Source organism: Netta rufina (assembly GCF_964035555.1).
Source record: "Netta rufina genome assembly, chromosome: 4".
Lineage (NCBI taxonomy): Eukaryota > Metazoa > Chordata > Aves > Anseriformes > Anatidae > Netta > Netta rufina.
This window is the reverse complement of record NC_140127.1, coordinates 65560110-65576951: the sequence shown is the minus strand read 5'-3', so window position 1 is coordinate 65576951 and position 16842 is coordinate 65560110. Positions and strand designations below refer to the sequence as shown.

The following is a 16842-nucleotide window of genomic DNA, read 5'->3' as shown; positions in this document are numbered from 1 at the left end:
GGAATCCTGCCTTTAACTAGTTCCTCCAAGACTTGACCAGACATTGCACAACTGGGTAACTCCAGCTGTGATCCTGATTTGGGGTACAGTCTCATACATAAGACTATCCCCTTCAGAGCTCATAAGAAAGGTCCCCTTCTTTGGTGTATGAAATGGTTAGTCTCCTTTAGACATCACCAGAACTCTACATCCTCACTTGAAATAATCCCAAGAAAAAGTGGGGGAAGGAAATTCTGCGGTGCTATCAACCTTGCAGGAAGGACCCGCTAGCAAGATACGGGTCATTTGTTCAAATAATCTACAACTGAAAAATGGCTTAAGAGTTCAGAAGCCTGAGGGGTAGCACAGGAACAAATTTTGTTTTCCAGGGAAGACATCAAAATCAGACATGTCTGTGGCAGACATAACAGCATATCCTCTCTGATCCCTTTGAGTATATTTTCTCCTCTTTGGATTTGAAATCTTGGAGGAATAAAACAAGTTCTCATTTTTTTTAATCAAGTTTCCCGTAGGCAAGGTTGAAGAAGGAATCTCAGTGAATGCCTCTGAAGTGGGAGCTAGCACAAAGCCCCACTAATAGTCCCATTGACCTAGCCTCAAAGTAACATTCACAGGCTTTATCATTATTAAAAGTTTTCCACCAATTCAGGCAGCAACAAATAACAGGCTCTGACATTCTTAGTAGTGATACGTTATCAGGGAATACACAATCAACTATTATGTGAAAGGGTTGACTCTTACTACTCTTCAAAGTGTATTTACGTATTCTGTTCTCTGCTTGCAGTACTAGAGTACACACTGCATATTCTAATAGGATGAAATGGAACTATTGTTCAGCTGCTGGTGGTTATTCAAACCCTATTTGGGGTGAATTTTTCTAAGATGGAAATCATCTCTTAATCAAAGGTGTGCTTACTAAAAGAAAATAATATTTGTCATGAAGACAAACCTGTTCTTCTTTCATGGAAGGAAAACTCACATGGGATATAAGAATGTACATCAGACAATAGACTTCATGAATAGTGCAATTATTTTTGAAACTAGATATATATTCTTGCCAATCACACTTTACAAACTGGCAAAGATTGGACAGATGAATTTTACCTAATGCCAACTAACTCTTAAGGAATAAACAGCAGATCAGGTTTACACCAGGTCCCTCCCATATCCTGCTGCTTTTGGAAGAATTACTAAGAGATAGTATAATTACTAAGAGATAGTATACCAAGAACTAAGCATCAGTGATTTCAAGTCGAGATACTTAACATTTCCTTACTGCATGAAGTTTTTGAATTCTAGTTATACCAAACTGTAAGTGCTGCTACTCCAGGAGAGGAGAAATGCAAAGCAAAGCACCGGGTCTATTGTCAATGTATAACTATCACAGTAACTTTTTATTTTGCTCCATACTACAATCAATAACTAGTTGGCCCATACCTCCAACCCCTTCCAAAATACTAAACTACTTACTCTGTTCTGGTTTGATTTTTTTCTTTTTAATCTTCTAGTCAAAAAAATAAAATAATTACATTAATTCTGTCCTCAATTGTGCTGTCTGTATATGTTGCCTGTTCTTGGAACCTGATGGACTCTTTCAGTTTTCAAATAAATGGATTAAGTAAAGATGAAACCACACAGTTTTTCATCAAAAAGTCACTATGATACTCAGATGCAAACCCTTGACCCTAAGCCAGAAGATGACAGTAATCACTCTTGCATCACTTTGGTTTTGTATTCATTGAAATATGCAGCTGAGAAACTAATGCTTCTCTCTCTACCTCTCTATGCAGATAAATCTATATATATTTAAATAAATAAATAACAGAATAGGTCAATACCAAGGAAATAGTATCTTCTAGAAATTAGGAAAGGGTAGGGCTTACAGAATTTTTACCATTCTTTGCTTTGAATATAAATTCAAACAGCAGGGAAAACACATTGGTAAGCTTAGTTTGCTAAACTTCAGGAACACACTTGCAATACACACACCCATATAAATACACACACACAAATTTAAAAATATGTAAATACACAATTTTATCTGACTGAACTACAAAATTACAGGTCACAACTTACCTAGTGTACTATTTTAGCAAACTCAACCTGCCAAGCAAACTTGCCAGCTGGTAGAGCTCACCTCTACCCTTTTTAAAATTTCTAAAATTTGCTTCAGGAAAGCCTTGAATGTACATCTCCATTATTCAGGCACAGAAGAAATCCCTTCACCCCAAAGGTTATCAGCATGCCACTCAGACTATTTTATGTACTACAATCTGAAAAGGAAAATACATTTCCTAGGTTCCTCCTCTAAATAGATTTCAAATCATGAAGCATAGCAACAATAAGTGAATACTTCAGTGACAACCAGTTAGAAAACGAGAACTTCCTTTGTTCCATACAGTAGAGAAAACACTTGATATGAGCACTTAGGTAATACATTTTTCAGGTGGGCTGAACATTTTCATTAGCAATTAAGCAATTTTACACCCTAAGAATAACAATGAAATTACCAAGTACATTGTCAGAAACAAAAACAGTCTGTGAAGTACACAATTTATTGAATGTATACATAGTTGAATTTTGAAAACAAACCATGATACCTTCTCCAAGAAAAAAAAAAAAAAAAAAAGTAAAAATCTTTTTAGCACATTTTCAATACGCTATTAGGCATACTGGTATACCTATATCAGTAAAGTTATATTCCACAGTAATATCATATGCAATTAATCTTACAATATGCAATTATAAGTATTCTTCTACATTTTCATGACAGGGTTAAGTTATCCAGGGGAAGGACACAATTTTTTATTTTTTGTTGATTACATGCCATTTCCCAGCAAGGGTTGAAGCGTGTATCATGCTTTCTACTTTCCTACCCATCTTTCCCTATGCATTAATAATCTCTCCTAAAATATTTGTGTTGCCAATCTGCTCAACCAGCAGATGGAGGTGGCACACCAAGCTGTTTCTTTCCTTAAGAACAAGAATTGTCCCTACCCAGACAATGAGAAATTTGTTAGGAGGAATTGCAGTATCCTTTTCTGTTGGATACTTCTTTGAAGGGGAAATCTAACAACTCACTGAACAAGGCAGGAAGGGATGGCAATAACATCCCTGTTGCATCAAAAAGCACTACGGTCATGGTTACTATAACCTACATAGCAAAACCTCTGAGGACACAATATACAATTAGCAAATCTTTCCCTGCTCCAGAAACATTCTACATGCACTGGAAGATAGGAGTAAACCAGACATGAACATCATCCAAAAGGTATTTTGACAAGATTAATTTGGTCTGCTACTGTTTTTCTCACTCTGTGTCATTCTCCTATCACATCTCCCACCTTCTTTACACCTTGCCCAGCAGGCCCTAAGATGAACATCACCCATCCCATTTCACAGAATCACAGAATTTTCTAGGTTGGAAGAGACCTCAAGGTCATCGAGTCCAACCTCCAACCTAACGCTAACAGTCCCCACTAAACCATATCCCTAAGCTCTACATCTAAACGTCTTTTGAAGACTTCCAGGGATGGTGACTCCACCACTTCCCTGGGCAGCCTGTTCCAGTGCCTCACAACCCTTTCAGTGAAGAAGTTCTTCCTAACATCTAACCTAAAACTCCCCTGGCTCAACTTAAGCCCATTCCCCCTCGTCCTGTCACCAGGCACGTGGGAGAACAGGCCAACCCCCACCTCGCTACAGCCTCCCTTGAGGTACCTAAAAAGAGCGATAAGGTCACCCCTGAGCCTCCTCTTCTCCAGGCTGAACAAGCCCAGCTCCCTCAGCCGCTCCTTGTAGGACTTGTTCTCCAGGCCCCTCACCAGCTTCGTCGCCCTTCTCTGCACCCGCTCAAGCACCTCGATGTCCTTCTTGTAGCGAGGGGCCCAAAACTGAACACAGTACTCGAGGTGCGGCCTCACCAGAGCTGAGTACAAGGGGACGATCACCTCCCTAGCCCTGCTGGTCACGCTGTTCCTGATACAAGCCAGGATGCCGTTGGCCTTCTTGGCTACCTGAGCACACTGCTGGCTCATATTCAGCCGACTATCCACCATCACTCCCAGGTCCTTCTCTGCCTGGCAGCTCTCCAACCATTCCTCTCCCAACCTGTAGCTCTGCTTGGGGTTATTGCGCCCCAGGTGCAGGACCCGGCACTTGGCCTTGTTGAACTTCATGCAGTTGACCTCAGCCCATCGGTGCAGCCTATCCAGATCCTCCTGCAGAGCTTTCCTACCCTCAAGCAGATTTCCCTAGAGTTCATAGAATCACAGAATAATTCAGGTTGGGAGAGACTTTTAAGATCATCTAGTCCAACCTTTAACCTAGTACTAAAGTCCACCACTAAACCAAGCTACTAGCTTCTACAGCTATACATTTCTCAAAGACCGGCAGGGATGGTGACTCAACCACTTCCTTGGGCAGCCTATTCCAGTGCTGCACAACCCCTTCAGTTGAAAGAAATTTCTCCTAATATCCAACCTAAGTTGTTCTATATTGTTTGGTTGGTTTTCCTCCTCCTTTTAAATTTATCTCAGATCCTCAGCTCTGACTCCAAAACAACAGAACTGGAGAGCTGGTATCTACTGATTCCTCCTTTCTCCTCTCCCATTGGGACTCTTAGGATCCAGATCCATCCCTCTTAACATTATCCTTGTGGGAATTAGTGGGCACAGAAAGGCAACTGCAATGGTCAGCTCAGCACTCCCGAATCATCCTCTGGAGACCTCTACTCATTTCTAGTAGCAATACATGTGACCTCAAGCAACTACATGTCTAATTTAGGCATTTAAGTTAATAGGAATGTCTGGGGCTCACAGTCATTTGGTTCATTTAGAGGAGAGTCTTCCTTCAAAGAATAAAAACTATATGGAGAGCGGAATAGGGAAATTGAGTTAATTACAATTTTGTTCATTAAGCATTAAGTATCTTTATTTTCCTTGCTTTCCTCTAGTAGCACTTCTAAATATTTTAAACAGTTTCTGCTAGGCAGAACAAATGGATTCAAGGCCTTATTAATAAGTTCCCCAAGTCCAAATTACTCTTTGACGGTAAGAAAAGTAGCAAAAGCGACAATTTAAAATTTATAACATCCTTAGTATTATGTACAGTCTTCAGGAAAATACACAAACAGAGCAAGCTAAAAAGCAGTTGAGTAACTGTGGTTCATTTGCCATGCACAGTAAAGGCGCTTCCACAGAATGATTTCTTCTGTTTAGCTCCAGCTGTCTGCAGTTTGTGGGGCTTTTCTGACACAGGCAAAGAGGAATTTACCCAGAAATCTGAAACCTGTTTCATTTAGGAACACATTTATGTGCAGTAACTAGGTGACTGATGACTTCATAGGAAGCTTCCAAATCTATATAAAATTTAGGAAAACAGCTGGAAAGAGATTTCTATTTCCTGTGTAATTTGTCTACTGCCAGAGAGAGAAAGAGAGAGAAACACACACAAACAGAGATCCGGTACATTGCATGGTCTCCCAGAGTACCGTGTATATAAAGTCTTCCACATTTTTGTACTAACACCAATGTGATATTTTGCTGTAGCTTTAAGAAAATGTATTCAAAAGCAAATTATTGAAATAAATATGATGGATGGCAGTAGCGGCTTTGGGTGGCTGAAATCCTACAACTGCTGGAAGTTGATTGCGTCCATGTAATCTCCAGGGATGATTCCTCCTCCCCATCCAGGGGATGCCAGTAGTCCCTGGATGCCAATGTACTGTCAGGCAGAATAGCGAGTATTATACAAGAAGGAACAGAAAAAAATGTTCAAAATGCCTGTTCAAAGCTTGATTTCCTTCCATCCCTGAAGAGACCCAACCAGCACTAGAGATACTAATTCTCACTGTGTCAGAGTTTGCTAGCATACAAGAACAGTCTTAACAAGACTGTTCTAAGGCCAGCACAGTTGAGCTTTTCCAGCATTCCCCATCTCAACTTTGCTGACACGCTGCTTCTTTGTTCTGACATAAGGCTGACAGAGCAGCCAGAGTAGGAGATGGATAACCTGCCTCCTCCAGTGTAGGACCACTGGAAATTTCTCTTATGCATTGTCCAATTTTCTATTCTACTCCATTGGATAGTAAAAGGAGACACAATCTAATGACAAACAGAAGGATACAACCCCCACAACACAGTCAAAAAAAAAAAAAAAAACCAACACTGAGAAAAATATTCATGGAGGCACATGTAAAAAGGACCAAATGAGCCAAAACCAAAAAGGAACAGAAATTCTATTTGAAATTGTTGCTCCCTACTCCTATGTGGAAAATGACAGCATCATAGTTCCCCTTAATCCAACAAATTATAAACGTACATTAAGAAATACACTTGGATCCCCCCTTGTACAGCTGTTGTACATTGATTCTTGTATTTATTTATTTATTTATTGCCAACACAGGTTAAAATAAATGCCATGAAAAAAAAAAAAAAACAAACAAACAAAAATAAACAGCACAAAAAATGGCGAGTTTTAGACCAGAGATTTAAACTCACACAGACTAACACTTGCCCCTTTACATTTTAACAAGGTTGCTGTTTTCCAGTTTGAGAAACATCTGTCAAATAGCAATGCTGCTAGCATTCAGATTCACTTAATTTTAATTTGGAAGGAATCATTAGCTCATCTAGCCTGCTGCACAGAACCAGCCAGAGCATTTCACCCAAGTGCAGCTCAGTAAGAGCACACCAACTCATCTGAGCAGTGCCTGTCTTTCCAGAAGCTGCCTAGCCTTGACTAGAGGAATCTGTCACTGTCTTTAGTTGGTTTGTTTCAGCACATAATTATGCATTATAAAAATGTGTACCTGATTTCTAATTTAATGTTGTCTTGCTTCAGTTCCTAGCCATTGCTTCTTTTCGTGCCTTTTTCTATTGGAGTCTAGGCCTTCTCAGTACGCAGTATTTCCTCTCTTTGAGGGTACAATGAATCTCTTCCAAATGATTTATATTAGTGAATAAAAAAATGAATGTGTACAGGCAAGCACAGAGAGCATAACATCATTATTACCTGAGATAAACACCTCTGCAAGAACTGAAAAATGTGCATCTAGCAGTTAAATGTATCCTCCTTTCATAAAAACTGGGTTGCCAATAACTAAAGATAATTATTTCATTTGCATGTTATCAAAGAGACAGCACTGGTCACTCAGAGGAGCGTCAGTGGCACAGTGGCCACCTCTCCTCCACACTACGCTCAGCACTTAGCTCCAAGTTTGAAACAGAAGTGGAGAAGGCTGCCTTACCCTGCTCACTAGGTTATGGGATCTGACAAGATCACAGCTTGAAGTGATTACAGCTCCACAGCTGAATGACAGAACGGATTTCCAGCTCACAGCAGACAAGTTCATTTCTGTACATACCTGGCACATCCTAAACTGCTGACATTGGTTGTAAAAGCCAATTTAAAGGCACTCCTTGGTGCTTAGATCTCGTTTTGGTCCTGATTACGAGGAATAGTGCAAAATCCCAAAGGAAGGACAATCAGTCCTTGCTTACAAAGCACTCCACATTCACATTCAAGTAGCCCTCTACTGCAACCATATACCCCTCAATACACACAGTTGAGTTGACATACACAAGCTAACAATCTAATGACTACATAAACTTTAATATGTGGTTTAGCTGGCAAACAGTATTTCTATATTGTACATTTGCATTTTCTGCAGATAAAAGCTGTGAAATAGTCTCTTAGGAATTTCTCCCACTTATCTTTTCTCAACAGTTTTCACTTCTATCATCCTCTTCTCTCACCCCAGATACAGAATATGCAGGGGTGTGGGAAATGCATTTTTTTTTTTTCTTTCTTCCCCTGACAGGTCTGATACAAAGCTCTGTCCTTGCACTGGACTCCTTAAGCAAGAAAGTGCTTCAGTCTCTTCTTACAGGAAAGTCATGGGCAGAGTTTAACTACTGCAAAAACAAACAAATAAAAGCAATATTCTTTAAAAAATAATATGAAATCATATTTGGAAATACATGGAAACTTTAAGAAATTTCCAGGAAATTTCATCCACGATTTCCCTCCTGGAAACAACCATGAATTGTATTTATTCTTAGAAATAATGATCTCCTGTTATTAATATTTCTACTTATATTCTGAAACACCCTGAGGAAAGACAAGATGGAGAAGCCTCCTCTCAGGTGAAGGAACATAAGAGATGTCTTTCTAAAAAGGAGGAGCCAGGAGCAGCAGAGGTACAGGTGGGGAGGAAAGGACCACCAGACACTGCTTCACAAATCAAATACAGACAAATGTATAGAAAGGAAGATGACAGAGAATCTACTACAAGCACAAATAGCAGTAAGATAAACTACAATCCAGATGACTAAGCTGTTTCTAGGTATAAAAATGAACGAATAATAATATTCTGGAGTTAATGTGTGTGAGGCACTAAACAGCAGTTTGGTTTTAAATGATGCAAATTCATGCCTATGCATGCAGCTTTAATTGAAACGCCAACTGAAAGTGTTGGCTGCTACATGGAACGAATGTGGGAAGCTGCTGCAGACATGCAAAGTCTGTTTTATTCATGTGCACTATCTTTGCTTTTCACCAGAAGTCAAAGACTCCAAATTCTGCTTAGTTTTAACTTGCTTTTATAGCAAATATGTGTAACTTAAAGAAAAATAGAAAATTTAAATTTAAAAAAAAAAAAAAAAAAAAAAAAAGAACAAAAAGAAAGAAGACTAGATGACAAATATACAGAAAACACATGGCAAAGGATTTTATAAAGGCTTTCTTGCTCTTAGCAAGAATTTTCCCAGGGAAGCTGCTGGACTGAGGGAGAAAGGCAGGAATGCTTTTGAGCTGAGGACCCTCCTCCCTAGAAAGATTTTGCTGCCCCATTCTTTACGCTTCCATTGTGCAAACTCGCAATCATAGGAAAAACAGAAAATAAAAGAAAAGAAATCCCCAGAATATAGTAAGATATTTTAGTATGTTATAATATTTAGCATCACTGGCTTTTTTTTTTCTTTTCCACAGAGGAAAAATAATGCCGATTTCTTGCTGTCAGCATTCTTCTTACTAGTAGGTTTGAAGTCAATAATTTTGATAGTCACATCATGAGAAAACAAGTTAAGAAAATGTATAATAAAGAATGCTGAAAGGTGCAGAAGGACATGCAGGACAATACATCTTGTTAGGAAAGGAGTCAAACACCATGTTTAGGCAAAGAACAGAAGAGGCGTTGGCAATTCTGAAATGGCAGATGATTAAAAGAAGTCACATAAGCAAGCAGGAAATAATAAAAATAAGACCAGAAGATAAAGTGAACAAATGCCCTTCTATATAAATGCTAAATTTCTAAGAAATGAGCAGATTGTTCAAGTACCAGGGGAAAAAAAAAGGGAGGAAGGGAGGAGGGGAGGAAGGGAGGAAGGGAGGAAGGGAGGAAGGGAGGAAGGGAGGAAGGGAGGAAAAAAAAAAACAGAGTAGCTATCAAGGGTGCTATCCATCAGGAAGAGCTAAAAGTTAAATCAGATAAATATGCTAACTGTATGAAGTAGCACACAATCCCTGTGGATTAGGACTTCAGTCCCACTCAGGGCTGGAAGTGCAGCATTTAGTATTTAGCACGCCACCGATGGGCTGGCTTGGATGGGAGCAGTGACTAGGATTCCCTTTGTGAACTTCAAGGCTGAAAGATGAGGAAACATACCGGCAACGGGAGATTTCAATGACCCTACGCAGATGGGTTAAATGTTATATTGGGGCATGGTGCCAAGAGTAAATTTTCAGGCACTGCTTCACAAGCAGCTAGCCAGGAAACTTCGAGGGGAAGCAACTCTTCACTGTGTCTCGGCAGGGCTGTCAGTGAGTCACTCCATAATAGCGATCATTGCCGACGTAGATGCAACAGCTGTGCATAAGCAAGGAAGCCAAAATATCCACAGCGGGAGTGGATTCAACAGGATTCTTGCCCAAAAGTGAGGAAACTTGTTTAAAAACGAAAAGCAAAAAGAAGCCCTGGTTCAAGTAAAACATCTGAAATGTCTTTTTAAAGACAAGATACTGAAGTTCAGAGCAAATGCATAATTACATGGAATGGATCAAACATAGGCAATAAAAGAGCATCACTAAAAAAAATGGCTACTTGAAGAAAAACAAAACTTTAACAAGATGAATTTTTGTCCAGCTGAAGGTAACAGGGGAAAAAAAAATCCTTAGAAGGATAAAGCTAGAATGAAATAAGCCAAAACAAAAACCTTTGAAAAACAACTTGTAAAAGTTTACATTGTAATAATGAATCTTCTGTCAATCTACCAAAAGTCGAGGAGCCAGACACAGAAACCTGTAGAGCCAATGCACGAGCAGGGTGAGAAAAGAGCATCCAGAGATGAGGCCACAGCAGAGAAGCCAAGCTAATGTTTTGTGTCATTCACTCTGGAGCTGCTCTGAAAGGTTCCCACGTCAGAGCTCTTCTTTGCTGTGGCTGCATTAAGATATGTCTCATATTAAAGTGTCAGTGAAAGACATTTAACACAAATCAACACTACTCATCTGCCCAAACCAGATGGTAGTCATCCAAATGTTCTGAAGGAACTCAAGGATGAAATTACTAAGCCATTAATTGCAAAGATTGTCTTCTCATTTAAAATAACGTTTGTATTAGAGAAATGGATATTGCAAATACAGATTCCAATTTTTAAAGGTCGCTGAGAGCAATTTAGAGAGGTGCAGGGCAGTAAAGTTTGATGACAGCACTAGGAAAATTAGTAAAAATTATTCCAATTCTGTAATTTGACACACATAGAAAGAAAATGTACTGAACAACAATCTACATGACTTTGGAGAGGGAATGCATGACTCATTAACTTCCTAGGGTTTTTTGACAGAATATATGAATATGTGAAAAGGAACATTCAACTGAATAGCCTACGCTAAAAATCTTTTAGAAAGATCTCCCACAAAATGTGCTCAAGAAACTAAATCACAAGAGAATAAGAGGATAAGAGGACAGGTCTTCATTTGGAAGAGTAACTATTGTAAAAATGGGAAACGTAAGGTTTGATTCATTTTTGGTTACCACGAAAAGTCAGGAAGGGAGTCCAGAGAAGGAATATGGGCAATGCTATTTAAAGTATTCATAATTAAAGAAATAGGGGAAGACAGTGACAAAAGTCTGCTGATAACATTACAGTACTCAAGCAGGGAAGAAAGAAAAAAAAAGGCTGAATGAGCAAATCTGCAGAAGAACATTGTGACACTGAGACACTGAGAGACTGGTGATTAAAATGGCAAAAGAAATTCATAGTAGATAAATGTAAAGAGATATTCACAGGGAACAATTCTACTATGAAATACAAAATGAGGGGTTCTGCACAAACTACTATCATGCAGTAAAGGCACCAGAGTGGTATGATACACAGTTCCATGAAAACATCAATTTGCTGTTCAACAGCAATTCAAAACATAAATCAATTCTGATTTATTGGGGAAGGTAATTCAGAACATAATAGAAAATATCAAGATCACACTGTATTAGCCCTTTCATTGTTCCCTTACCTTAACACTGTTCAATACTGCTCTACTTACCTCAACCAGGACAGAAATGAAGCACAAGAAACACATAGAGAACAGACGATGGTAAGGTATGAAATGACATCTCTTCAAGAACCAAAAAATGCAGTGTCCATAAAAAAAAAAAAATTACAGGCATGTCCACCTCACCTTCATCCCTGGGAATGATGGAGAAAATAATCCTCAAACTACTTTAACATAAAGGAAGAAGGTTTGGGAGAAGTCAGCATAGATTTATGAAGGGAAAAACCATGCTTGGCCAACCTGATAACATTCTATGATAACTACCTTAGAGGACGAAGGGAGAGCAGTAGGCATTGTTCGTCTGGACTTTAACAAGGCCTTTGACACTCTTTCCTAACTCTAACATCCTAACTGACAAACTGATTAAATATGGGGGTAGATAAACGGATAGTGAGATGAGCTGAAAACTGGTTGAACTCCTGGGCTCAGCATGTCAGCAGGTTGTGACCATCATCAGTAACTCCTTCTGGAGATGAGGAACTAGCAGTGCACCCCATGGATTGGTACTGGGGCCAATACTGTTTAACATCTTCATTAATGATCCAGATGACGGCACAGACTAACCTCAGCAATTTTGCAGGTGATACAAAACAGAGGATTGACTGATACATTGGGTGGTTGTTTTGCCACTCAGAGGGACCTCAACAGGATCGAGAAGCAGGCAAATAGGAATCTCGTGAAGCTGAACAAGGGTTGGACAACTCACTCTACTACAGACTTATTCACTTTTCATAGTGTTCAGAATTATTTCATATCACTCACTGTCAGAGACAGAATACTGAGCTGGGTAGTCCTTCATTGGGATCTTCTATGGTCATTTTTGTTTTCTATAGGATAACTTACAGTAAACTATTTTACTTTAAATTCAGTAAAATGCATATTTTTAGCTGGAATCAGATTATCTTAATGCAGATTACTTTCTCACTTTGATTAATATTTTCAAAGCTTTCTAGGTTCAAAAAAGAAAAAAAAAAAAAAAAAAGAAAAAGAAAAGGGGGAAAAAGAAAAAGAACACCACACAATCCACCTTTCTTCCTGCACAGAAGAATCAACTGTAGAGCAAATCACAAATTAAAGCATAAACCTAATGTTTGCTTTCTTTCACCTCATCTGATTAAAGCCATTAAATTTGCATCATCCTTAGCTATGCAATTATTATCACGGAACACTTAGCCTCTTAAATTCAATTCTCACATTGCAAAAGCTTTCCAGGGAGTGATTCTCCTTTTCATGAAACTTCTCCAGGATTTAAATGGAGTTTATGTTACTTGAAGAATCTATTTTTCTTTTTTATCTTCTTTCTAGAGAAGAAGCTGTTCAGAGCTGGCTCATAAAGACCCAATCGCTTCTAATCCCAACTCAGAGAATACAGGATTGAAAATAATGAATGCACACCTGAGAAGGACTCTCATATTACTTTGTACTCTGACTCTCACCATACTCAATGCATTTATTCTCACCTTTCCTCACTCCTCATCTGGTAGGAAAAATAAATAAATAAAAAGGGAAAAATCGAAAAGAAAATTTTCCAAGAAAAGTAATCTCCCCAAAAGTTGTCTCTGCATATTCAAGGTGTTTTGAAGGGTATTTATAGTAAGGGTTTTCAAAATCATATCCTCCAAAAGAGAATTAATCTTGATTTATTTTTCTTCTTCCAGCCCGTTTATTTTAAAACTGAACAAACCTTGAATAATTATTCAAAACTAATAATAGAATAATAGAAAACTAATAATGAATAATAGAGAAGTAAAACATGAACTGCATCCCCAGCATAGATGCTACTCAAATTGACCATCGAAATCTACCAAACAATCTCCGCTCAGGTAAATGCTACACCTACAAGCTGTCCAACATCATTTTGTAAAGTCTCTATTTCAACCTAAACAAAAAACGCATATTTACTAGTGTTTAGTATAGTGTTTCTGAATCACATAAGTCATTTGTTCTCCTTTCAAATACCAACCCCTTATCCTAATACTTACTTCCTAAAAAGTACCTAGTAAGTTACTGAAATTAGAGTATTTCAAATTGTTAAATGATACAAACCTAAGCCATTGCATGTTTTATCTCTATATTGCGATTCTTTCTATAAACAGCAGTGACACAGGAGGCACAGGAGGGAGATTCATTCCTTTATCGTTTTCATTTAAACAGCATTTGCTGATATCCTTTCCATTTAAAATATCTGGTTTCCTTTTAATTAAGACTCTCTTGAGAAAACATTGAAGGGACAGAGTATGTGGATAAGAAGCAAGCAAAATAGGAATATCATCTTTGCCTCTGCTCTCAGAATCAAATCCCAAAGTCTCTGAGTTTACTAGGCATCCTTAAGGCAGAGAGAAATGTGCTGTACATGTTCCCAGTAAGCAAATCTCTATCACCCTTGCTTGAGTCTGGATTCTTTGCTGTCTCTTTGTTGCACAGAGGTGATGAGACTTTCTTACTTCACATAGTCTTAAAAGAATCAGCTAATGAGGTTTCACAGTTTCAAAATGCACTGTTGATGAAACTAAGCAGACAAAAGAAGATAAGCACAGACGAGAAGAGAAGCAAGCATCCTGCTAAGGACCAAATCTCTGGGCTGAGTTGTCCACATCCAAGGAGGAGAGCATATTTCACAAATACTCCCCACCTTTCTTTTTAAGGAAAATTACTAAAAAGTAGTTCACAAATAAGCCTGTTGGGCTAGGGACCAAAGAGGCAGAAATGTATTTTTGGTCAAAACAGATAAAATGGGGATTAACAGAAATAAATAAATAAATAAACAAACAAGAAACAATAACAAAAATGTATAGAAACAGCCCTAATTTCCCAGCAGCCTACTGGCTACAGCAGTCACCTAGGACCAGGCAGAGCAAAAGTCAAGTCCTACTATAAGTGTAACCATTAAATTAAAGAGCTCGTTTCCATTAAGCAAAAAGACTGAACTCTGCACATCTCTCACAGCAGGCCATTTACACCAGATTTCAAACGTTCCTTGTGACTGTTTTCAGTTTTTCTATATGCTTTTGAATGTATGGGCAGGAGGCCTAGGCAGGTAATTCACCATCACTTTTGCAATGGCACGGTCAGAAAGCAAGTTAGTGCTCTTCGCCCTGTTCAGGACTGCAATTTACAAGAAGTTCCTAAGGGGCCATTTACCCATAACACAACCACAACCACACTCTGATCCCCTGAGCCTTTTTACAGTCACAATTTCCTACCATTTGCCAACACATTTTGTACATCATATCCCACATTTCTTGTTCCCAGATAAATAGCATTCCATTAAGCTGAACTCAGATTTAACGTGCCAACTTAAAGCTTTTCTGCCAGTCCAGTCCTCATAACTGTTAATTACTTTTTGTCACCTATAACTGTAATAATTTCTATTTACTGCCAAACAAGTGGTTAACATATTCACTAGAAGCAAGGCTGATACTGATCTTTACTAACTCCAGACAGTTGGGATTACTCACTCAATATTAATTTATTTATTTTTAAGTTCTGTGAATTAACCAGTTCTTAATATATTTACCCCTGACTTACTGACATTGCACAGGGCTGTTCAGTGTTTTATTGGTGGTGGTGGCTGATTGGTTTTCCAAATAGAGAGTGAATATCAGGAAGTTTCAGTTTTAAAAGGCAGTAAACTCAGAACATGATACAGGAAAGAATCAGTGGGAATATTTAAATTCAAAAACTCCCAGTCTAATTTTGAAAGAAAAAAGCTTAGGGAGAGTTTTAGCAAAGGTGTGGAAAAACATAGTGGAAATCAAGCAAACCAGATCAGCTTTTATTTCCTTGATACTTCTTATTTAATTGCATAAACAGAACAGTTGATAGTAAAGCACAAACTTGGTGAACAGTAAATTCTCACTGTTTATCAACTGTGCTTTTTCATGGACATCTCCCCATTTAATTTCAAAGATCATACTTTTGGGTAACTCCCATTCTGAGTATTCAGCTGGAAGAGCTTTAAGGCATTCGTGGTAACTACAAAGTACTGAACATCCAACCTCTGAAATTGAGTTGGTTATCTGTAATTACTTGTCATTTATGGAAATATTGGGTTAATTTATTTAGTACGTGAACAAGTACACTGACCAGGTTACGGCACATTTATATCAAAGGGTGCACAGATAATGGCTTCAGTGAGCCTTACACCATGGTCTAATTTCAACAATTGCTTAGCCTGGGTGAGTCATGCACTGATTTTAAAATAAAACATGAGACAACCAGATGCCATGCCAAGTGTGCACCCTACCACTGATCAAATTCTGAGCAGTGTCCCCAAGGCTGAAGGCAATCTGATCTCTTACACTTACATTTTAATATTCATATATTTAAACAAAGGAGAGATTGATCCATTTGTTTGTTTTCAGGATGGAGCTAAGCCAGGTGTTGCAAGCAAACTGTGACAAAGTGATTGCCTTTATGCAACCAGCAGTCTTGCTGCGTGGCCAGGACTGAGTTAAGCCTGGCTGGGGGAGAAGGACTTGGTTCAGCACTGGGATTCCTGCCATTTGCTATCAGATGCAGAAGGAAATCAAGAGCCAAGCATATACTCCAGAGCCACTTTGCCTCCAGTGTGCCTCCTTGAAATCTTCTGCCCTTCACACTAAGTGACAAAATGAATGGTAAGGAATGAGTCCAAAGATCTTTGCTTGAGACAAAGCAAAGAATAGGTCAGAAAGCTGAGAATGAATGTATGAGGAGTCTTAGTCCTGACACATCAATTCTCTCCACAATGATGTCTAAACACAATCATTATAAGATGCATGGCGGAATGCCCAAGGCTTTCAAGCAACAATTTTTAATCATAATAATCAAACCTGTACACAACTAACCTCCCCTTCCTCCCATCCCATTTAAGATCACGCAATTTCTGCCTAGATTAAGATGCTTTGTGTTAAAAAAAAAAAAAAAAAAATGCAAACTCTCAAGATGAGAAAATTCCTGATGGGCTCAGATTTAACCCCTTTTCTATTGGAAGACTTCATCTGTTGGACAGACACTCCAGTAATGAAAGAAATGCCTCCTTTGAGACTACCAAGCAGAGTGAAAAAAAGAATGCAAATAGATGACCATCACTTCCAACTTCCATAACAAATAGCATTGTACTCCACAAATGTTTCTTCTGAAAAATCCACAAAGGGTATGAACGGTAGTTGAAGGCTATTGCTAACTATTGGACCTGACTTGTAACCTCTGCAAATCATTGCAGCCCTGCTATCTCCAAAAGAACTAGCACTATTTACAGCAACACAGCCAATTTGTTTTCCCCTCCCCAGTACCACATATATTTGT

The 16842-nt window shown here is 38.6% G+C and overlaps 1 protein-coding gene across 1 annotated transcript in view; it reads right to left on the bottom strand.

Annotated features, from left to right (window-relative positions):
- Positions 1-16842, bottom strand: part of SORCS2 (sortilin related VPS10 domain containing receptor 2) — a gene marked incomplete at both ends in the record, with an annotated part of 543493 nt that overhangs the window by 337589 nt on the left and 189062 nt on the right. The window lies entirely within an intron of this gene.